The 25,607-nt window shown below is 42.5% G+C and overlaps 1 pseudogene; it reads right to left on the bottom strand.

The window, feature by feature from the left end:
* Positions 1-1,635: 1,635 nt before the first annotated feature.
* On the bottom strand, positions 1,636-6,308 carry LOC147446095 (zinc finger CCCH domain-containing protein 39-like; annotated as a pseudogene).
* Between the last annotated feature and the right edge of the window lie 19,299 nt (positions 6,309-25,607).

The following is a 25,607-nucleotide window of genomic DNA, read 5'->3' on the forward strand; positions in this document are numbered from 1 at the left end:
AAGATGTGTTCTACATTGATGTTTTCTTGATTTCTTGTTGTTTTCTTTTCCATCTCTAATCCAACATATATATATATATATATATCTAATCTCATCTCCTTAACCAAACCTATCTCTCTCACTCTTATTAATTCATCCTCTCTACAAATTCTAGGTTCTCTTTGCTACAGGTACATCTCTCCCGGCAGTATCCTTATTGCCTATGGGCAAGAATAGGGCTTGTCTCATCTCTTCACTTCTCTCATATCTACATTTCTCACATACTATCCTAGATGAATAATCCACATGATGATAATTTCTATCGCTTTCACTCTGTACGATCTATTAGAATTAACGTATGGATTAGCCGTAAAATACACTTTCAACAACGTATAGTGTTTCTCTTTGGCCCATAAAGGCTCAATGAAATACTTCTATCACCGGATCCCATCATACTACCTCTCATAGACTATAACTTTTATTTTGACGTAAGCGTAGTTATCTTGCTATGAACCAAGAGGATTTGTACACACAATTAATCCCAATCTCACTAGACAAAATATATATATTATGGTAAGCACAAAACTACAATTCCAAAGAACAATTCGTAGCCTATTTGGTCAGCCAATATTGAATGCCATTAACTCATCTATTAACCTTTTCATATTACCCATGATACGATATGACCATAGCCTTGATGTTTTCATCTTTGTGCTGTTTTGACATTCTCTTTTGTGTTCTTTCTTTGTGTGTGTGAGTGCAAGAGAGAAAGAGTGGGTTTTCTTTGATTGTACTTCTTTCCAAACCCTAGTCTTCATGGCATCTATGGTTTAACTCTTTCATATAGTTTTTGTTGAGTTCTCTCACAAACTCTCACAGCCATAAGCCCGGTGCTTTCCTAGCAAGACCGCAAATTTCTCGACAACGTGTTTGTCCTACTTCATTTTACCTCTTTGTGGGAAATTAAAACATCAGCTGCATTCACTTGCCATGGTAGACAACAACACAAATTTGTTCAAGATGGTTGTTGCTAAGGATAATTGTATGGGACAACTACCCAATGTGGGCTTACATGATGCAACATGTTCTTGTTTCAAAGGGAATTTGGATAGTTGTGTGCAAGGCTATGACGGATATAAAAGTGATGCATTCATAATGAAAAGGGTGCTTAATTATCAGAGTTAAAATACATGTACAAAATAGCCTCTTATATAGGCATAGTGAAGGATGTAGTCTTTTGACACATAGGGTGACACATAGATTGCTAGGTGGATGACATGCATGAAGTGATGCCTTGGGTTGACACATGGATGTCAAGTGTTGCACACACAAGAGTGGATTCTTCATGAAGCTTGGGTTTACCTAACAATTGCCCCCTTAAACCCAGATTCATCCTAGGTATATCAAGATACATCATGGCTAGTTCTTTCTGGATACATTAGCTCATGGTTGTCAATGGAAATTCTTAAATAAGCATGAGTTCACAATTGATTTCATCAAGTTGTGGTTCTAATTAGATGCACCACACTTGGGTTCACACTTGGATACATCCATGCATAAGTTTTAGGGTAGGTCTTACCGCATTTCATTTGCGAAAATGTCTAACCCCTTGTACAAATATCATCATTGTGAAGCCGATTATGATCATGCTTTGATCTAGTGCAAATGTGTAAATTCATAGGTGAATACAAAATGTGGATATTTTGTGCAAATGCAAGTACATAGAATTTGTGCTGGTTGTGCTTATGTGCCTGCGGTAGGATAGGCATTCAGGGGAGGAGCATTTGTAGTTGTCATAAAATGCGATCCCCAGAGTGGAACAGCAGCAGCAAAGAAAGAGGAAATTCATGGGCTTAGCATGTGAAAACTGAGGCACAAAGAATGGAGTCTCCAAGCTTGGGTTTGAATATTGCAATTTTTCCCATGGCCTAGCAGACCTTAGAAACCCAAGCTGTTGGAACATGGTTGTTACTGTAGGCTGACACTCCATTGTCACTCTGCAAGTCCACATAGCCATGTGCATAATGGCATCTCTCCCCGTAGTTACAAGCTTCCCCTCTTTCCCACCTCACACACATATGAGTTTTGAGCGTTGGAGTAGACAATCCTCGGCCATCTGAGCGCTAAATCCAGAAGCTGGATAGGCATCATCACCAGCGACATGAACAAAAGTGCATCTGTCCCCATAAGGGAATTCTTTACCATCTGCAAAAAACCAACAAGGTTTAGATGCCTTTTTTTGTTGTTGCAGGTTTCCATCACCTATTGTTCTACCAGGAAAAGGGCTTCCTTGCCCCACATTCACAACCATTGTCTCCCAGCTAACAGGGGGCTTTCTAAGGTCTTCCATGCCATGAGAAAAATGGTAGCGCTCATTGAAAGTGCAAGTCCCCAACTTGAACTTGGTGCAGAGCTTTGTTTTAAGGAAAAAGGGAACCCGTGCCCTTTGCAGATCCAAGAGGGAAACCAGGAGTAGGAGTGGCTTTTTTAGGGGGCATGTTGAAGCTGCAACTTAGGGTGTTTTTCTTGTATTCGTTGTGCGAGACTGCATCTATTGTTGCCCTCCATATGCGGGCATACCTTGGCCGTGACTAAAAGGACGGAAGCTTTCTCGCTCTCCATAGACTTGTTCGGCTGGAAGGTGATGAGAAAGACTTGGCAAAAGACCCTGTCCATCTCCCCTTGTGTAATTTACATACTCCCCGCCATGACAGGTGGAGTAATGTGCATGTAAGGTGGAAGCTTATACCTTATGGCACTTGTAAGGCTTGGTTAAGGTGGAAAAATGTGGCTTAATCAATTACATTTTTTTTTAAAGAGCTATAATAAAATGAAAAGGGAAATTCTCAAGATTTAACACAAAAATGCAAAGAAGACATCGTGAACGGAGATATTTACAATTACTATAATAATAATAGCCTTATATTATGCTTTGATACCACTTGCAAGGCTATGGAGGATATAAAAATGATGCATTCATAATGAAAAGGGTGCTTAAAAGACCAAATTAGGTAATATGGTAAAAATCCCTCATTATGGAAATCTCCAAATTGACTAAATTCATGTAATTTGGGAATTTCCCATTTACAGTGTGAAAAATGTTCATATACTTGTGCTGATGGGGTAGAATGAAATCTTAAAGAATTGTGGTGTTGATAAACACCAAATTTGAGGATGCACAAATAATTTTTCCTAATGGGCGGCCATCCTTTAGGGTGAATTTTGGGTGGCCTTTTTAATGGCTTTTGGATAGGCCTTATTATTTGGCCCTTGTGTGCACTACGACTAGTGTTCTCAAGATGACCTTGGAAAACCTTGAGTCCCCATCGCCACCCCAGTGCCCCTTTTCTACTTTGGTAGAAGGGGTTTGGACGTCAAAGGCTAGGAGGATTTGGATTTGACCTCATGATCCCGGCGTAACATGGATCGCTTTTCCCGACCAGCCTAGCGGCCCTTGGCCAATATTTGATGGGCACCACATTTGGTATACATGGCTCGATTGGGTGGCCAAAATCATTTGGCTTCTTCCTCCAACAGTCCTTGACTAACAATATCATTGTCAATTTTTCTACCATTTTCTCCGACACAGCCTTCAAGATGTTACTATAGGTGATTGCATTTTGAGAGAGAACCTTGACTTCGTATCTCCTTAAGCCATAGCCGTGTTGGGCTTTTCCTGCCATTAGCAATATCCAATAACTAATATTATTGTCAGGCACAACATATCAACCAACACATTCTTGCATGATGTTCCAAAACTTGGTCGAAGTCAAAAATTCCCAGATGGCACACCGATTGAGCGGGACTGAACTGGCCCCTGGTGAATCTTTATCGACCAATATCTTGGCGATCGGGACTCTGATCACTGATCTGAAAATACTGACGCGATCTAGAAATTGAGCACTTCAGCCTGATGCATTCATTTCAATTTTGTCACCTCAGCTTCTGCAGTTGCCCAATCCGGTACGGATCTGCAATCGACTCAAACTTCAAATTGCCATAACTTCTTCATTATAGCTCCAATCGACGAGCCGTAAAGACAGAATGATAGAGCACTACAAGCACTGCAGTTCTAGATCATACTATCCATCTATACTCACTTCAAGCATAATCCTATTTAGCATCATTAAGGCATCTATTGGCCCTTTTAAACTGCATTTGACATACATTCAACATTAAACTTGGCATGTTACCAGGCCCTGAACACTGTTTATTAATCATGTAAGCTTCAAATAAGCTTGATGTACATTTTTCTGGCATCTTTCCTAGCATGGGAATGGTGCTGCACGACATCCACCCCCTCTGAACCTGCACAATCTCCGGTCTGTGCCAACTGCACTTCAATCTGCATCTTCTATAGGTACCTTAAGCTCTTTGCCATCATCAGACTCACATAGCTGGTAAACATATGAAAACTGAAATAAGGCTTATACCATATCATCAATGTTCTAGCCTAATCATTAGGTAGCTGCCCATCAAAAATCTATGAACTATATCTGTCGTATCTTCAAAGCATTCAATCATGGATAAATTATTTAGTGAACCCCGCCAGACTCAAGTGCTCCAGTTAATGATGCACATGGATTGACCATTAAGCTCTCTTTAAGGAAACCTATCAAGCTCAAGTATGCCTTACTCTGTCTGCACACGGAATGGCCGTCAAGTCCTTTACCTCAAGTTCTGGTAGCATAACCAACTCAAAAGATGTGAAGATACTTTATCAATTATTCAAAGAAACCAACTGGAAGCCAGTCATGTAAGCTTATTGACCGCATAACAAAAAAACTATTTTGACTTAGCATAGATTGAGGAAACAAAACCTTGTACCATGCAACCTGCTACAACAGATAACTGGTACTCTTCAAATTTGCAACTTTGCACTTTAATAGCCCCCGAGATCAAACAGGAAACTAATCATCTGTACCACTGTGAGCATTCCTTTAAAAATTTTGCACCATACTCCAGGATCATAGGGGAAATACAAGAATTTTCAATCATTACAACATAAACATACATTAACCCACAAATCTTCATACAAACCGCCTGGATCATATGGCATATAAGTCAATTGCCCCGGATCATGCATATATATGTCACGTCCTGGGTCAAAAGCTAGCTCAAAATCCCCTACATCATAGGGTAACATCAGATTCCATATAGCATCAGGTAGCACCAGATAGTGCCATATCCCCTGTGCAACTGGCTCATCCAATTGTCGATCATCAATCACAGGTAAAATCATTGGCAGTGCACCTTCACTCTCACTAGTATTGGAATCCCAATCATGCATATCTAAATACATCAAGTCTCTAGTAAACCTCTTCATTAGGCTCAAAAGATGTATCTAAAAAGAATTCTCTATCTCGTAGAGGCTCAAAATCAAGTAGAGCATCATCTAACAAATGCATAAGTTCATCATTTGCTGCATCTGAACAAATTGCCTCATGCATGAATCTGGATTAATTGGTATCCTTAGCATTTGTATTTGAGAACCCTTCCAAAGCTTCCTCCAATAAGCACATAAGGTCTAGGTCCACCACTTCAGAAGGTTCCTCCATCTTGCACATCTCAAGCTACTGTAAACTAGGATTTCCACATGTGACATGCATACTAAACATATCAATTGTAAATTTCTCCTCAAGTCTGCACACTCATCCAGATACCATTGACTTTTGTAGCACAAAGTTCAACCTGCACATTGAAAATTCCATCTACTCTCCTGTCTGTATCATCAGCACAATGAAACCAATCATATTCATCAACAAGAGATTGCACTTCACTATGCAGCCCCCTCTAAATCAACATCCTCAAGTTCATGATCATTTTGCCATAGTGTGACTCCTGTGTCACAAATTCTTGATAGAGAAGAATTTTGCTCCCTCTCTGAATCACCATCATCAAATTCAGGATCAGTCTCCCAGATTGGCAGCTCTAGGTCATAGAAGCATGTCAAAGGAGTCTACACCCCCTCTCAATAATCATAATCACGTTCAAGATCAGCTTTCCAATTTGGTAGCTGTGCTTCACAAAAACTTGTCAATGAAGAAGTCTTCACGCCCTTTGAATCAAGCACATACTCTTGCTTAGCCAAGTCCTCAAAATCTGGTACATCCAAATTCGATAAATCTGGTAATACCAAAATCCATGGTCTTGTTGTTATCAACAATAGCCCTTCTTTGACCTATGACATATGTATCATTAATCAACTCTTTGGCAAAACCTGTACTAGTATCTTCAATCACCTCTATAGTAGAATCTATACCAGAAAAATTTTGCTCTGATTCTGAGTCAGTAGCAATTGTATCAGTTGTAACTGAATCTTCCCGCATGTCTACTTGAATATGGCTGCACTCATTCACCTGCACAATTTCTTCCTGAGCTTTAGCCACTTCATTGTTTTGTTCCCCCTGATTTTTTTTCCTTTTGTAATATAGGTATATGGTCTTTGCAAAATTCACTTTGTGTGGTTCGAGGCTGTAGAGACTCACCCTCAAAGTCTTCTACTTCATGCAAGGCATCTGCAAACCCCAACTTTTCATACACAGTGAGAGGCGGAACTGAAAAATAGTCCTGGTGGCCTCTACACCAAGACTATGCACAATGGCCTCATCATGGGGGATACACAATAGGGGCACCACCTAGCAAGATATGCGGCTAGGACGCATACATATACACAATGAAGCATGCCATGGAAAAAAATTTCAAGATCCACGCCCAAATGTGGAATGGGGTGGTCGGAGAATAAGGTGAGAGGAGTGGTGAATGAGTGAGAATGGGCTTGCTACTCGTGCATGTTAGTAAGGAAGATAATGAGGTAGGGGAAACTTGCGAGTATGCTCACTTATCATACAAGAGGTGGCGAATCCACACACCTCAAGATAGAAGTAGCAAGATGATAGGAATATGAGAGGGAGAGAGAGAGTGTGTGTGTGTATGGTGGCGAATCCGCACACCTTTACATAAGCAGACAAAAAAGGCAAGGAACAAGCATATACCATACTCACAATGAGATGTATCCAAAGCGACACAAAGTATGGCACCAAGATGGAGTGTGTTGATTGCTTGCAAAATATGAATACAATAGGTAGCGTATGGCAGGAAAATGAGAAGGGGACAAGATCGTAGGAGGCATAATGGAGAGATGGGAGTTGATGGCGAGGAATATCATGAGTGTGTCCACCCTTCTTCTTCTTGAAATTGTGCCTTCAACCCTTAATTACAAGTGGTGTGGAGGTGTGGTGCTCATCTTTTGTGCATGGTGATGGTGATGATGATGGTGTTGTGATTATGTGATTAGGGTTCATGCTACAAGCATGTAGCACAAGAGTGTGTATGGATAGGTGTGTGTGTGTGTGTGTGTGTGTGTGTGTGTGTGTTTTAAGTGAGCTCTCATGGCCTCCTTATATAGGGAAGGAGGGGAGGATTTAGCAATATTTCTATTTGAGGTGAGTGTCCCACTTTGGTGACTAGGAAAATGGGGTGCATGTGATTGTGGCTCCCATCTTGTCTCCTCATTATTTAAAATACCAGAGTCAATAGAGAGAGAAGATGAGAGAATGTGGGTAGGATGTAGAGGATAGGAGATATTTACAATAGTCTAGCTTTGGCTAGACATAAGCTTATTAGGGAGAGAAGAGAGAGGTAAGAAATTTACAAGAGAGATTGTCAAAGGTGGATAGTTGTTGATGAGGATGGATCCTCCAAAAAGTAGAACCATAGCCATTCTAGAGGGAAGAAAATTGGGGATGGCCTGTGTCACCATTACACGAGAAAACTCGGGTCCACTACAAAAATCATATCTCTGTGTTCATAACTCCAAAAATTCTGAAAAAAATTGAGCTAAAAGCTGACATCACGAGCTACATCTTTCATGTTGAATGCTCCTTCAGATTCGGGGTTCTTCTCTACTTAAAAAATTCAGCCAAATAATATATTATTTGTGGCTGCAAAGGTCTTTTGGTGGTCCCCTTTGAGTGGACTTCTCTCTTGCCTTCGAGTGTGAGCTCCTTCATGTGTATGAAAACATGACCTAGAGTTTTGAAAAGATTGGCAATCATCTTGATGGAGGTATTATTGAAATTTGAAAGTGGGGTTGAGGTTTGAAAATGAAAACTAGTGAATAAAATATTTGGTAGGGTGGATTAATATATATATACATGAAAAATATATTAGAAAATACTAAAATATATAATGTAATTTAATATATATATATTTAATATTTAAGGTCAAAAGAGAGATTAACAAAGAAAGCTTACTTATTTATGCTACATCGTGATTGATTTAGCATAAGTCTTATTTATTTAATAAAGGCTAAAATGTTTGTGAAAAAAGGAAGAAAAAATCAAAAGTAACTTGTATAATAGAAAATATTTTTGGTGAAAGAGAAAAAAAATATGGGGGGTTCCCATGCATGGAAAAGCATGCCTCATTAGCCCTCCCTCTAAGGCTAGAGGTATTCATGCCTCTAGCGTTGTACTTGATTCTTCTTCAATTGAGGTGGAGGAGTTTTCCTCCTCGGGGATTTCCATCATAGGTGCTTGATCAAATCTCCAGAAGTACTGCTTCAACCTCCATCCATTGACACGTGTTTTGTGGAGCCTATCATCTGCATCCATCAATTGGTAACTGCCATTGGCGTAGCGCTTTCTAATGACAAATGGCCCCTCCCATCTGGGTGAAAACTTTTTATCCTTCCTAGTGTCAAACCTGTTATCATATCGTAGGACCAACATACCTTTCTTGAGACCTTTTTCCCTATGTCCCTTGTTGAAGGTAAGTCGACGTTGCCTCTCTAGATCAAGAATGTGGTTCTGGAGATGAGCACTAGGACGTTCCACCTGCCCAGCTAGCACCGTGAGACTAGCCAATTGTACCTCAATGGGTAAAATGGCTTCCTTACCAAACACCAAGTGACATGGTGTGAACCCAAGGGATGTGCGAAATGAAGTGCGATAAGCCCAAAGTGCAGCCATAAGATGCTTGTCCCAATCACTTTTGTGATTGTTTACATGTTTAGTGATGATCTTGCAGATCATACCATTTACCTTTTCCACCAAACCATTGCATTGTGGGTAGTAGGGAGTTGAGTGTCGTCGTGAGATACCTAACTTCTCCATTAGCTCTCCTACAAGGTCTCCTCTAAAACCTGGTCCCCTGTCAGAAATTATTTCAAGAGGAGTGTCAAAATGGCAACAAATGTTTTCAAATACGAACTTAGCCACTTCCTTAGCTGTAATCCGGGTGGTGGCAACTGCTTCAGCCCACCTGGTCATGTAGTCCACACCCATGATGATATAAAATTTACCTGATTGGCTCCTTGGCAAAGGCCCAATAGCATCAATTCCCCATTTCTCAAATGGTCCATATGAGATTATAGGAGTCTATGGCTCATATGTGAGCCTCCTATCCCCTGCCTTTTGACATTCCTTGCATGTTTTACACCAATGATGCACATCCCTATGTAGACTAGGCCATACAAACCCGGCTTGTAGGATCTTTCTACTAGTGATGTCAAGTGCAAAGTGTCCTCGGCAAACACCATAATGGCAACTTGAAATGATTTCAGTGATCTCTCTAGAGAGAGGTACACGCCTAAGAATTTGATCCTTACCCTTCCAGTAGAGGCCGTCATTGATAAGGCGGTATTTTGTTGCCTTGCGCACAAGCCACTGCTTTTGGCCCTTAGTAAGATCCTTAGGACACTCTCCTGTGTCCAAGAAACTCATGATGTCAAGCATAGTATCGCTACCTTGGAAGAGAGGCAACTTCAACTTGATAGCACCCACCACTGAAACATCTTGCAGCTTCTCTCTAGCTAGAGCATCTGCTTCTTGATTTTCTGCTCGAGGGACATGATGTAATTGTACAACTTGAAATTTCCCTAAAAGTTCCTTGACTTTGCGCAAATGGCCTAGCAAGATATGATTTTTACAAGCCCAAGTTCCTTGTATTTGTTTTATTAAAAGCATGGCATCACCAAATACATTTAACCATTGAATGCCCTGTGTCACACACCACTCTAACCCAAGAGTTAAGGCTGCATATTCTGCCTCATTGTTAGAGTGAGAATCCAAGAGATTCCCAATGGAGAAAACTTTATCCCCTTGCTCGTTGAAGATGACAATGCCTGCTGCAGTTTTGTCCACTTTCCTCTTGTAGGCTCCATCAAAGAAAAGAGAGTGAGCCTCCTCTACCTTAGGGACTTCCAGTACGGGTGTAATATCTTGATCATTTGGCTTTATCTTTAGCTTCTTTTCATAGTGGTGATGAGTGATAATACCGCCTAGACTGGCCCTTGTGGAGTTCTCCACTTGCATTGTGTAGTCAAACTCTTGCAACCTTGTGAGCCATTTGGAAATCCTAGAAGAAACATCCATGCGCTGCATTACATAAGGAAATACTTCTTCCATTGTTAAGATTATGAATGGTCTAGACATTAAATAAGAGCGAAATTTGGTGGTAGCAAACATTAATGCAAGCACCATGTGCTCCACTGCCGTGTATCCCTTTTCTGATGGAGTCATCATTCGACTAGAGAAGTAGATAGGACGCATGAACGAAGTTTGAGGATCCTTTTGCATCAATACAGCCCCAAGTGTGTCATTGCCCACACTAGGGTTTACATAAAATGGCTCGTCCCACTTTGGAGGTGCTATGGTGGGAAGTGAAGCTAGAATTCATTTTACCTCATTGAATTGTTGTTCATTTTCTTCACTCCAAGTGAAAATCTCTTGATGGGTAACTTGTTGTAAACGAAGAACCACTTGGGAGAGCAAGTGAATGAACCTACTCAAATACCTCATCTTTTGAAGAAAAGAGACCAACTGCTTTGTTGTGGTGGGAGAGGTCAAAGCCAGCAAGGCTTGAACCTTGCTTGAGTCAGCTTCAATGCCATTGGCCGAGATCACATGGCCAAGAAGAGTAACCTTGCTTTCACCAATGTGGCATTTCTCCACATTGAGTTGGCCCCCCAAAGCTTGTAGCCTAGCTAGACCTTCATAAACTTTCTCCAAATGAAGAGAGCAAGAGCTGTAGATACAAAAGTCATCAATAAAAACACGGATTGATTTTCCAAAGAATGGCTGGAAAACAAATGTTACATATCGCTGAAAAGTGGCTGGAGCATTAGTGACACCAAATGGCATAACTCTGTAAGCAAAACATCCCCATGGTGTGATAAAGGTTGTCTTCTTTTGATCTTCTTCAACGATGCTAATTTGGAAGTAGCCTGAGTAGCCATCACATACCGTGTAGCGCTCATGTCTTGCTACCTCATTGAGAATTTCGTCTTGAAAAGGAAGAGGAAAATGGTCCCTCTTTGTGGCTACATTAAGAGGCTTGTAATGAACACAAACCCTCCACTTACCATTCTTCTTTGGTGTGACTACCACTGGAGAAACCCACTCTGAGTCTTCAACAGGATAGATGAAACCGGCTTCTAGCAATTTCCTCACCTCTTTGAGCAGGGCGTCTTGTTGAATTACTCCTAGCCGCCTGAGCTTCTGCACTACAGATTTACTTCCCTCCTTGAGCTTAATGTGATGTTGAACTACTGTGATGCCAGTGATTTTATCATATTCATCAATGAACAATGTGGTAAAATTACTTAGCATCAAAATATAATCTTCACGCTCCTTCCCACACAACTCACTAGAGAGCATTTGATGTAGCTTACTTGCTTCTACCAGAGGTTGTATACCTGGTGTCTCCCCTTGGTTTGATGATGAGGCATCAGGTTGCTCCATCTTCTTAGGGTCCTTGAGAATGATCCCCATCACCTCAATGCTACTGTCACTTTCTTCACTCACTGTTGACTCCTCCTCTGAAGTAGTTGAAGAGTCACCACTAGAAAACGCATCCTCATAGGTTTCTAGATCCATGTCGCGTTGTTGACCTATCTTCATGTCGTAAAGTATTGGCTTCCCTTTTGCATCCTTCATCTGGATTATGCCGGTGTCCCAGTCCTGCTTAGCTCTCATAGCCATAAGCCAAGGCCTCCCTAGAATGATAGGATAGCCCTCCCCTTTGTGTGGCATGACAAAGATGTCCATATCTACCTCGGTGTTGAATGCCTTTATCCTAAGTGTTGAAGGTGGTGCTAGAGGTGGTTGGGTCCTAACAGCTTCCTCTTCATCGATATTCCTGGCTTGTAGGCGCAACTTCTTGTCTTTAAGGCGGGCCACTTCAACTGCTAGCTCATACGTAGCAGGAAACCTTCCCTTCACCTTCTCTTTAAGAGTTGGCCATAACCCAGCCACAAACCGATCCTTCTTTAGGAAATCAGGTGCCCCCTCATCCTCTCTTAGCGATGCAACCCATCGCCCCCATAAATCTACAAAATTTGACTCATATGATGCGTATTACAGCACACTGCCCTGCTTCAACTCTGTCAACAATTTCCATAGCTTCTTTGATGTTGTGCCCTCTCCAAAACGCTTGACAAAGGCTGCTCTTTATAAGTCCCACCGTTCCTTGGTTACTTGTGCCAAGGCATTGTACCATGATCTTGCCTCCACCTTCATTAGAAGTGGGAAGATATGCAAGCGCGAAGCATCATCATCTCTCGCAGAGATGACACATGCTATTTCCAAGTTGTCTAGAAAGTCTGCAGCATCCTCACCCACCTTACCAGTAAAGGTTGGAAACGCTACACTTGCCATTGTGAGAGTGAGAAAATGAACTCAACTTAGAAATCTTTTTTTATATATAAATAGAGATTCAATACATGGGTGCTCGGTAGATGGAAAACATACTATACAAGGATGAAAATAACTACATCAAAAGACACTTCATGATTAATCATAGGGAGGATAAAGGGTAGAGAAGAGGTGTTTATCTCTTGTAGTCGTTCTCTACCAAACATGGTTGTAATGATCTGCTGATAAAACATCTTGCAGTCCAAGATTACTTTGATTGATTGAATTCGTTGTGGTGCATAAGTTTGGTTCCTTGCAAAATGTTGATGCGCTGGGTCCATCACATGATAATTCAGAAAGGCTCTCTCCTTTGTGGTGGAAGGTTATAGTCAGAGGTGTAGAGCTCTTGGTAGTCGAGGTCAAATTTATAGTACCAGAGGACAAGGTTGTCTTCGTCTTCTAGCTCTAGGACTATCCCTCTTGCAAGCTCTTCGAAAAGCTTGAACTCTCTCTCTTTGAGCAACTTCACTTTCCTGCAAGATAGAGTGCCATCTAGTGTATACACAGGTGTGATGAGGTAGGTGGTGAGTCTTACCACTTGTATTAATCCAAGTTGGATGGATACATAGCAAGCTGTAAAGTCGTCATCATAGCCTTGATTCACAAGCAACACCCCTTGAAGGTGGAGGGTCTTGTCTTTCCGCCAAGCAAAACCTGTGTCAAAGACCTTGTCGATGACAAGCTCCGCCACTTCACTCGGTAGACGACGTAGAATCCATGCTGCTGTTTGTAGTTCCTGGCTCATGAGATGAGAGTGAGGTATAGAAAGACTTTGGAGGATTTACCCTTTTGTTTTGGAGACGGGGTGATTGTCGGCACTGGAAAACCCTTGAATCTTTTGGTGCAAGGGAGAGGGAGGGACCACGCATTCGTAGTAGCTTCCTCAAGTTGTGAAGGCTTGTTGTGGATGTAGGTGGAATAGGTGGCAAAGATGGGGACGTAGATGTAGAGAAGCCTGGTGCTACTTGAAAGCCTACCGTTGTGAGAACGCCTGTGCGGATGTCGAGGGAGAAAATGATGGCTTTTTCTTCACTTTGGGTTGCACTCATGTCGAAGGTGCGGTTTTTGGCTACAATGTGAGCATGATGCAGCTTGTGCCTTGCTTTTATGCTTGCGGGGATTATGAGAAATGTAAACAATCTAAGTAGGGAAAGAGGGTCTTACCACTTCTTCTATGCTAACAATACAACACCTTGGCAAGAGTGTCTTAATGACTTGTGTCAAACCTGCTTGAAGCTCCTCCTCTTTAGTGGTCCAATTAGAGAATTCAAGAAGCCACTCGTCCATGAAGAGAAGTAAACATGTCAGCCTTGGAAACTAAAGGTTTCAAGATCCCTCCTCAGTGGGGGCACCAAATGAGAGGCGAAAGTGAAAAATAGTCCCAGTGGCCTCTACACCAAGACTATGCACAATGGCCTCATCATGGGGGATACACAATAGAGGCACCACCTAGCAAGATATGCGGCTAGGACGCATACATATACACAATGAAGCATGCCATGGAAAACAATTTCAAGATCCACGCCCAAATGTGGAATGGGGTGGTCGGAGAATAAGGTGAGAGGAGTGGTGAATGAGTGAGAATGGGCTTGCTACTCGTGCATGTTAGTAAGGAAGATAATGAGGTAGGGGAAACTTGCGAGTATGCTCACTTATCATACAAGAGGTGGCGAATCCACACACCTCAAGATAGAAGTAGCAAGATGATAGGAATATGAGAGGGAGAGAGAGAGTGTGTGTGTGTATGGTGGCGAATCCGCATACCTTTACATAAGCAGAAAAAAAAGGCAAGGAACAAGCATATACCATACTCACAATGAGATGTATCCAAAGCGACACAAAGTATGGCACCAAGATGGAGTGTGTTGATTGCTTGCAAAATATGAATACAATAGGTAGCGTATTGCAGGAAAATGAGAAGGGGACAAGATCGTAGGAGGCATAATGGAGAGATGGGAGTTGATGGCGAGGAATATCATGAGTGTGTCCACCCTTCTTCTTCTTGAAATTGTGCCTTCAACCCTTAATTACAAGTGGTGTGGAGGTGTGGTGCTCATCTTTTGTGCATGGTGATGGTGATGATGATGGTGTTGTGATTATGTGATTAGGGTTCATGCTACAAGCATGTAGCACAAGAGTGTGTATGGATAGGTGTGTGTGTGTGTGTGTGTGTGTGTGTGTGTGTTTAAGTGAGCTCTCATGGCCTCCTTATATAGGGAAGGAGGGGAGGATTTATCAATATTTCTATTTGAGGTGAGTGTCCCACTTTGGTGACTAGGAAAATGGGGTGCATGTGACTGTGGCTCCCATCTTGTCTCCTCATTATTTAAAATACCAGAGTCAATAGAGAGAGAAGATGAGAGAATGTGGGTAGGATGTAGAGGATAGGAGATATTTACAATAGTCTAGCTTTGGCTAGACATAAGCTTATTAGGGAGAGAAGAGAGAGGTAAGAAATTTACAAGAGAGATTGTCAAAGGTGGATAGTTGTTGATGAGGATGGATCCTCCAAAAATGGTGATAGAATCACTCTAGACTTGCCAAGACCTCATTAAAAGAGCCTTGTCTCTTGTAATCATGCTTGAAGACTTGTAGAACCATAGCCATTCTAGAGGGAAGAAAATTGGGGATGGCCTGTGTCACCATTACACGAGAAAACTCGGGTCCACTACAGAAATCATATCTCCGTGTTCATAACTCCAAAAATTCTTAAAAAAATTGAGCTAAAAGTTGAGATTACGAGCTACATCTTTCATGTTGAACGCTCCTTCAGATTCGGGGTTCTTCTCTACTTAAAAAATTCAGCCAAATAATGTATTATTTTTGGTTGCAAAGGTCTTTTGGTGGTCCCCTTTGAGTGGACTTCTCTCTTGCCTTCAAGTGTGAGCTCCTTCATGTGTATGAAAACATGACCTAGAGTTTTGAAAAGATTGGCAATCATCTAGATGGAGGTATTATTGAAATTTGAAAGTGGGGTTGAGGTTTGAAAATGAAAACTAGTGAATAAAATATTTGGTAGGGTAGATTAATATATATATACATGAAAAATATATTAAAAAATACTAAAATATATAATGTAATTTAATATATATATATTTAATATTTAAGGTCAAAAGAGAGATCAACAAAGAAATCTTACTTATTTATGCTACATCGTGATTGATTTAGCATAAGTTTTATTTATTTAATAAAGGCTAAAACGTTTGTGAAAAAAGGAAGAAAAAATCAAAAGTAACTTGTATAATAGGAAATATTTTTGGTAAAAGAGAAAAAAAATATGGGGGGTTCCCATGCATGGAAAAGCATGCCTCAACAGCTTTAACTATGTCTTCATCATTAGCCTATAAGAAAGTAGCATCCTGCACAATAAACTCATCAATCACAGCTTCTAACTTTGATCGTACTTGTCCTCGGATATCTGCATAGTCCGGTAGACTTGCACTCTGTTCTTGATAGCTTTCATACTGCTCATAACTTACATGTACAATAGCTTCTTTGAAATGCTTCCAGGTTTTGTTGCAAGCTCTGATAACCTCTTGAATCTGCTCCTTCACATCTGAACTCACTAACTGCTCAAAAGATTTGATCATCAATTCTTTTGGTATCCCTCTTACCTTGGTCTCCAGCTCATAGCACTGTAGGTAGCCCTCTGGATCATATCCATCAAAGAGTCGTCTCTCGTTGTATACTGCATCTAAAGCTGCATCCAAAGCTTCATCCATTTGATTTTTCTTCTTTACGGTCTCTATTTCAAGCAAAGATCCTTGAACCAATTGAAGCATCTTCAAAAAATCTGGAACTGTTGACTTATCATCAAAACCGTTTGCACTTAACTCTGCAATCATCTTCATCATCTGCTCTACATTCTCCATCTTTACCTTCCACCCCAGCTCGTTTTGCATCGGATTCACCAAAGATGTCGGGGGATATGTGTTCGCTACGTGAGCCGGGCAGGCGCTCGGGCGTCTGACTGTGGGAGGTGTGAAAGAGAGAGAACAAGAGACACTGACAGCTTTGGCAATCACCACAATCATCAATTAATTGAATATTACTTTGAGTACAACTTAATAATTATCCAAGGCGGCTATTAACAGCACCATCACTTGAATCATCTGCTAACTAGAATTTTAAGCTCTCGTTTACAGGATTGATCGGGCCGTTCACGACACCGAACTTTACAAAATGCTAATTCAATCTCTAATGGATGACGGTGACAGAAATTCCCTCATGTCGCTTCATGCTTCGATTGCCCCGTGGACCTTGCAAGCTTCAATTCATTTCACTGCCTCGATCATCGATGCTTTGGACTGGCTTAATTGCCACTCTCTAGTTCCTCATGCTTTTTACCTTGCTTTGTTTATCGTGCATGCCTTCTTCTGATTTCTTCTCTTGCTTTGATTCAAGGCCAAGAGTGCTTCGATCGAGCTCCTTCTCAAGCTTCGACCAAGCTCCTCCTGTGAATCTTGTTTGTCCCCTTTGCCAAGCTTGCTCTTGCTTACTTCAAGCTTTTTCGTTTTCTTGTAAATCTCCTTCTTGCCTTGGCTTGCTCAATCCTCGACAAGCTTCTTGCTCACCAAGAACTAGCTCGAGAGACAGAATGAACACCGTTCTCTTTGAGTTGCTTCCAATCTCTTCTTCCGGCTTCACCACTCGTTGCTTGCCGAGAACGAGAGAAAGGTTGAGAGAGAGAGAGAGAGAGAGAGAGAGAGAGAGAGAGAGAGAGAGAGAGAGAGAGAGAGAGATAGAGAGAGAGCTTGCTTTCCGAGCATGAGAGTGAGAGAGAGGGAGCTTTGCTCCTTACTCCGTTCTTCTTTTTCTCCTTGCCCTCGTTTTCCTGCTTTCGTTGATAGCCTTCCTCCTTAATTAGTCCCCCTTATAATTAGCCCTCTTGATTTTTTTGCCCCACCACGCAGTCACGGCGCCGTGACTGACGTGGCGTGGGAGCGATCTTGATGACGTGGAAACCTGTAGCGTGACTAGCCGAACCCAAACTGATTTGGGAGCCGAAACCGAGCGCAGCGGTCTGCTCATCATTTATTGCTTCTTCCACGTCGTCATCGGAGCACCAAAGCATCGAGCGCGAGCTCCTCCCTCCCTTTCGCCTCTGCCTGCGTCGCCTTGCTTGCCATGTTCCCTTTTCTTTTTCTTTTTTCCCATTCAAGCCCTCCTAATTTTGCCTAATGGGCGGCCATCCTTTAGGGTGAGTTTTGGGTGGCCTTTTTAATGGCTTTTGCACAAGCCCTATTATTTGGCCCTTGTGTGCACTAAGACTAGTGTTCTCAGCACGACCTTGGCGAACCTTGAGTCCCCATCGCCACCCCAGTGCCCCTTTTCTACTTTGGTAGAAGGGGTTTGGACGTCAAAGGCTAGGAGGATTTGGATTTGACCTCACAATCCCGGCATAACATGGATCGCTTTTACCAACCGGCCTAGCGGCCCTTGGCCAATATTTGATGGGCACCACATTTGGTATACATGGCTCGATTGGGCGGCCAAAATCATTTGGCTTCTTCCTCCAATAGTCCTTGACTAACAATATCATTGTCAATTTTTCTACCATTTTCCCCGACACAGCCTTCAAGATGTTACTATAGGTGATTGCATTTTGAGAGAGAACCTCGACTTCGTATCTCCTTAAGCCATAGCCGTGTTGGGCTTTTCCTACCATTAGCAATCTCCAATAAATAATATTATTGTCAGGCACAACATATCAACCAACGCATTCTTGCATGATGTTCCAAAACTTGGTCGAAGTCAAAAATTCCCAGATGGCACACCGATCGAGCGGACTGGACTGGTACGGAACCGGTCCCCGGTGAATCTTTATCGACCAATATCTTGGCGATCGGGACTCCAATCTCACTGATCTGAAAATCCCGACGCACTACAAAAATTGAGCACTTCAGCCCGATGCATTCATTTCAATTTTGTCACCTCACTTGCAGTTGCCCAATCCGGTACGGATCTGCAATCGACTCAAATCTGAAACTGCCATAACTTCTTCACCGTAGCTCCAATCGACGAGCCGTAAAGACAGGCCGATAGAGCACTTGAAGCACTGCAGTTCTAGATCATAATATCCCATCTATGGTCACTTCAAGAATAATCCTTTCTAGCATCATTAAGGCATTTGTTGGCCATTTTAAACTGCAGTTGACATACATTCAGCATTAAACTTGGCTTGTTACCAGGCCTTGAACACTGTTCATTAATCATGTAATCTTGAAATAAGCTTGATGTACATTTTTCTGGCATCTTTCCTAGCATGGGAACGGAGCTGCACGACACCGGGACATGCCTTCGGCATCTTTTCTTATTTCGGTGTTGGCGGCGCACGACTTGGCCATTTGATGTCAATTCTTTCGTTGGTTTATTTTTGGTGGGTGTGTATGGCATTCGTATGTATGTGTGGATAAGGAGTGCTCATAGGCGTGTGTATATATATGTGAGTGCATGAGTGTGAGTTTACGTATGTAATGTGTGTGTGTTTTTATTATAAAAATTATTGTGAGTGTGTGTCCGTATGGTTCGGGGTCGTGTGTGTGTGTATAAGTGTGTGTAAATGAGAGTGTGTGTGTGTGTGTGTGAACGGGGGCAAGAGAAAGTATATATATTTACTTGTAGTTATATATATGTATATTTATATTTATATATATATATAATATTTTATGTGCTGGCGGCATTTACACAGAGTGTGAGTGAGAGAGAGAGTGTGTGCGTGATAATGTGAGAGGGGGTGGGAAGGCATGTGAGGGTGTGAGTGTGTGTGTGTGTGTGTGTTTGTATGTGTGTGTGTTTGTGTGTGTGTGTTGAGAGAGAGAGAGAGAGAGAGAAAGAGAGAGAGAGAGAGAGAGAGAGAGATGAATGGCTCTTCCTGGGGGCTTGTACACAGAGAGTGCAAGAGAGATATGGATTGTGGTGGCCCTGTATCCGATAGAGATGGCGAGGCGATGAGGGGTATGGGGGGAGTAGTGTGTGTGTGTGAGTTGATAAGTAGGAGAAATAAGCGGTCATGTGAACTGCACCCGCGTGGGCTTGAACCGAGAGAGATAGAGAGAGAGAGAGAAAGAGAGAGAGAGAGAGAGAGAGAGAGAGAGAGAGAGAGAGAGAGAGAGAGAGAGAGAGAGAGAGAGAGAGAGAGAGAGAGAGAGAGAGAGAGGGGGGGGGGGGGGGGGGGGGAAGGGAAGAGGGGTATGTCGTGGTGAATTAAGAGAGAGAGAGAGAGAGAGAGAGAGAGAGAGAGAGAGAGAGAGAGAGAGAGAGAGAGAGAGAGAGATAGTGAGGAAGATAGAGAGAACAGCGGCTCGCTGGTGGGAAGAAAACAAGAGGGAGAGAGAGGTAGGGGAGAGTGAGGTCAAGGGAGTGTGGACGAGAAGGCAGAAGGAGGGGTGAGGTATGGCGGCTCGTTGGGCAGGGGTATGGACAAGCGAGGAGGGGTAAGAGAGAGAGAGAGAGAGAGAGAGAGAGAGAGAGAGAGAGAGAGAGAGAGAGAGAGAGAGAGAGAGAGAGAGAGAGAGAGAGAGAGAGAGAGAGAGAGAGAGAGAGAGAGAGCTTGTGAATAATGAAAGAGAGAGCGGGAGAATTTGCAAAAGCGTGGGGGTCCTCCAAGGGAATATAGACAGTGGCACTCTGTTTCATGCGCCCACTGGGCCGGGCAATGCAGCGGCACGGTAATTGAGAGAGAGAGAGTTGATGAAGCCGAGCAGTAGGAGAGAGAGAGGGCTCTGTCTTCTGGCGATAATGGAGTGATGTGGCCAAATTGGTGGCGTTCCGCCAGTGGTTAAGCCTAGAGGGGTGGTGAATATTACAAAAAACTGTAGTCTTTATGGTTTTTTTTTGGTAATATGCTCTCCCCTTCTTGGGGTTTGGTTCTCGCGGTCGTAGTTTTGAAAACCGGCCGTCATTAGCCCTCCCATCTGGCTAGAGGCATTCATGCTTCTAGCCCTACCTTTGATTCTTTAGTCGCAGATTTGGAGGGTTCTCCCTCTTCTAGAATGTCTAGCATGAACTATGGATCAACCTAAGAAAATACCTCTTTAGCCTCCATCCATTGACTCTAGTCTTGTGTATTCTCCCATCTGCTTCCATCAACTTATAGTTGTCGTTGTCATAGCGCCTTTTGACAAGGAATGGTCCTTCCCATCTGGGTCGAAATTTCTTGTCCTTCCTGGTGTCAAATCTGTTGTCGTATCCCAATACTAACATTCCTTTTTCCATGCCCTTTTCCTTAAGCCCTTGATTGAAGGTGAGTCAACGTCGCTTTGTTGGGGTATAAAGCCCAATGTGGTCGCCCAGGTAAGTGGGTGGGCCGCCATCTATCTACACATATTCTTTTATAAAAACCTAATAAGAACTCACTATGCTCTACACATTACAGTAGAGCGAGATCACCATATCGTCGTGCTCTTCTTCTCGCACTCTCTCTCGCGTCGCACTTCTGCTCATACTCCTTCAACTGGTATCAGAGCTCAGATTGAGGCTCGGGACAGCATTGCAGGAAGCTAGAGTCACTTGCTCAGATTGGAGTGAGATTCGTCAGGCGAAGACACGGCCCCAAATCCTGTGGGCAAGCCCAAAGGGCTTGGTGTTCTTAGAATTTCATTCTGAGGTCATCTCGACCACCGTTCAGCGTCGACAAAGTTCTGCGCTGGCCATTTTCAACTACGTGGTCTCGGCGGGTGCAGATCCGACTCTGTAAATTTGGGGTTTTGGCCTACGACTGCAAGTGCTGAGGATATCTGCACTTCCAGAGTGCTAATTTGTGGCTGTCTACACAACGAAGGAAGGCTCACAGTTCTTGGAGGCGTGTCACATACGACACGGACGCACCTACACACAGATTGTAGGCGACATCCACTAGTTCATCAGGTAGCTTGTGTTTGTTTCTTGATATTCCAGATTTCATCCTGACATTGCAAGTACTTCCACATGGGATGTATTGTCAGAGATGATGTATGTCTGTTGAGGGTTTGCTGGATGTGAGTCACGCAGCAAACAACCGCCGCAGCGGTTACAACATACAATGGGAAATTTGTGGATGTATGACTTTGTGGGAAGTCTATGTACTGTCAAATTTACTTCAGCCTTTGTTGAGGCTCGAGTGAGGTTTTATTGAGCTGGGGGATTCTCGAATGTTGAGATCCTTTCGGTGATACAGGTCTTGGAGCGATCCCTCGAGCACCCTTAGATAGGCAGTTAGGATGTATTGACTGTGAGTTAGACAGTTGGGATTGCATCTTTGCTTTACTGCCGTTGAGGCATTGTCACAGTCTATGCTTACTGGACAGTGATACGACAGTGAGAGACAGTACAGGTGCAGGACAGGTTTACCCACAGCTTATAGTGTTAGAGAGACAATGGTTTTTTGAGCTGTTTTTGGTCTGTTTTTTGAGTACACCAGAGCCATTTTACAAAGGAGACTCTGCTGAAATTTCTACAGAATCTGAAGCTTTCTTGGTTCATTTGACAAGTTGATATTGGTTCAGAGGTCAGTTTACAGGGGAAACTCTGCCGAATTTTTCCCAGGAAAGTAAACTACTGTGAAGTGTAGCTATGGCTGGATCACAGGACACTGCTCTTTACAATATCAAGAAGCTGGATGGAACCAATTTCCCATTGTGGAAGAAGCAGATTTGGCATCTGTTGGTACAAAAGAAGCAAATAAAACCTATAAAGCTCAAGGGGATAAAACCAGAAGATATGGACGAAGATGAATGGAGCAAAATGGATGAATTGGCACTTTCTACCATTATGCTGACTTTGGCAGAAAGCGTTTACTTCAATGTAGCAGACGAGATGTCGGCTTACCAAGCATGGTTAAAGCTGAGTGATCTTTATGAGAAGTAGACTGCAGCTTCACAGGTATACTGGCTTAAGAAGCTTGTTGACTTGAAGATGAAAGAAGGGACACCTATGTCCAATCACCTGAATGAATTCAACACCATCTACAGTCAGTTGTCAGCTCAAGGTGTCAAGTTTGATGAACCTGTTAGAGCTATGTTCCTGTTGATCACATTGCCGGAAAGTTTGGACACTTTTCGCACAGCTTTGAGTAATTCTGCACCTCCAGATGGTTTGAACATAGCAGGTGTAGAAGGAAGTCTGCTTACTGAAGAAACCAATAGAAAGACAATGGACAAAGGCAAAGGAACAGCCTTAGTTGCCAGGGGAAGCACCAAAGAAAAGTACAATGGTGGAAAGAGGAATCAGTCTCGTAGCAAGTCCCGCAGTGCTAAAGGCAAGAGTAACATAGAATGCTACCATTGTGGCAAGAAGGGTCACATGAAAAGAGACTGCAGAGAATGGAAAGCAGAAAAAGGCAAAGAGAAAGCTGAAGACCATGGTGAGAAGAACAAGTCCTCAGTGAAGATTCAAGAAATAAATGTGACAAACACTGTTGCAGAGGATGACAGTCTAGTGTCAGAAGACATCTACTTCTTGAAGAATACAATGGACTCAGCTCTTCTTACAGCATCTGATGGAAATGCACTGAGTGACTGGATTATAGACTCAGGGGCATCACTTCATGTGTCTCCAAACAAGGAGTGGTTCACCTCTTATGTGACCACTAAAGATCATGTTTGGCTAGGAAATGGGCAGACATGTGAGATCTTAGGTGTTGGAGATGTTCAATTGAAATTTCAGAATGGCTCTTCTTTCACGCTGAAGAATGTGAGACATGTTCCCACAATTACAAAGAGCTTGATCAGCACATGTTTACTTGATGATGCTGGCTACCTCACCACTTTTGGACAGAACATGTGAAAGATATCCAAGGGTTCTATGACAGTAGCACATGGAGTAAAGTCTGGAGGACTTTACATGATTTATGTATCAAATGTCTCTAAAAATGTAATCAATGTAACCGAGCAGCCGAACGTTTCTTTGTGGCATAGCCGGTTAGGACATATGTCCAAGAAGGGAATGGAAATCTTGTCTCGTTCTGGTTATTTGCCTGGCTTTTCATTTAATGATTCGAATTTTGTGAACATTGTCTGTATGGTAAGCAAACACAGCAGCCACATAAGCATAGAAGCAGTAGAAGAGATACACAGTTGGCACTTGTTCATAGTGATTTGTGTGGACCTATGCCTAACCTATCTCTAGGGGGAGCTTCTTACTTTATGACATTTATAGATGATTACTCGAGGAAAGTATGGGTTTACTTTCTCAAGCACAAGGATGAAGCGTTTAGTGTTTTCAAAACGTTTGTGACACTTGTGGAGAATCAGAGTGGCAAGAAGCTTAAATGCTTATGCACTGACAATGGTGGAGAGTATGTTTCAAAGGCCTTTCAGGACTTTTGTGAGTCAAAAGGTATAAAATGTGAACTTACTGCTCCTTACAATCCTCCTCAAAATGGTGTTGCTGAGAGGATGAATAGGACCATATATAAAATGTGAACTTACTACTCCTTACAATCCTCCTCAAAATGGTGTTGCTGAGAGGATGAATAGGACCATACAAGAGAAGGTCAGAAGTATGTTGTCTAATGCACAACTTCCAAATGGGTTTTGGGCTGAAGCTGTATCAACAGTTTTTCATCTTATAAATAGATCTCCTAGCAAGGTTTGCAGAAGGATTCAGTGGAAGAGATGGTATGGTCAGGCAAAATGCCCTCATACAAGCATCGCAGAGTCTTTGGCTGGAGGCATATACTCATGTTCCAAAGGAATTTAGGAACAAACTTGAGCCAAAGAGTAGAAAGTGCATCTTTCTAGGCTATGGTAATTCTGGTGAGATGGGGTACAGACTTTGGGATCCCGAATCCAGAAAGGTTATCCGCAGCAATGATGTTCACTTTAATGAAGCCAAATATGATTCGAAACCAGAGAGGGTTGAGGAGATTAGAAGAGTTGTCTTCCAAGAACATGGACCTGCACGTGCAAGACAAAATGTTAGGGCTCAAGCGGAGCAACGACAGGATAGAGTGGAATCACAGGTTGTGGCTGAGCCAGAGCCACCTATTGTACGTAGATCTGGATGTATCACCCGACCTCCTGATAGGTTTGTTCCATCTATGAACTATGTCATGTTAACTGATTGCAATGAGCCTTCATGTTACAAGGAAGCAGTGGACAAAGCTGAGTGATCTTTATGAGAAGCAGACTGCAGCTTCACAGGTATACTGGCTTAAGAAGCTTGTTGACTTGAAGATGAAAGAAGGGACACCTATGTCCAGTCACCTGAATGAATTCAACACCATCTACAGTCAGTTGTCAGCTCAAGGTGTCAAGTTTGATGAACCTGTTAGAGCTATGTTCCTGTTGATCACATTGCCGGAAAGTTGGGACACTTTTCGCACAGCTTTGAGTAATTCTGCACCTCCAGATGGTTTGAACATAGCAGGTGTAGAAGGAAGTCTGCTTACTGAAGAAACCAATAGAAAGACAATGGACAAAGGCAAAGGAACAGCCTTAGTTGCCAGGGGAAGCACCAAAGAAAAGTACAATGGTGGAAAGAGGAATCAGTCTCGTAGCAAGTCCCGCAGTGCTAAAGGCAAGAGTGACATAGAATGCTACCATTGTGGCAAGAAGGGTCACATGAAAAGAGACTGCAGAGAATGGAAAGCAGAAAAAGGCAAAGAGAAAGCTGAAGACCATGGTGAGAAGAACAAGTCCTCACTGAAGATTCAAGAAATAAATGTGACAAACACTGTTGCAGAGGATGACAGTCTAGTGTCAGAAGCCATCTACTTCTTGAAGAATACAATGGACTCAGCTCTTCTTACAGCATCTGATGGAAATGCACTGAGTGACTGGATTATAGACTCAGGGGCATCACTTCATGTGTCTCCAAACAAGGAGTGGTTCACCTCTTATGTGAACACTAAAGATCATGTTTGGCTAGGCAATGGGCAGACATGTGAGATCTTAGGTGTTGGAGATGTTCAATTGAAATTTCAGAATGGCTCTTCTTTCACGCTGAAGAATG

Source organism: Adiantum capillus-veneris, chromosome 12, assembly GCF_014529385.1.
Source record: "Adiantum capillus-veneris isolate H3 chromosome 12, ASM1452938v2, whole genome shotgun sequence".
Taxonomy (NCBI): domain Eukaryota; kingdom Viridiplantae; phylum Streptophyta; class Polypodiopsida; order Polypodiales; family Pteridaceae; genus Adiantum; species Adiantum capillus-veneris.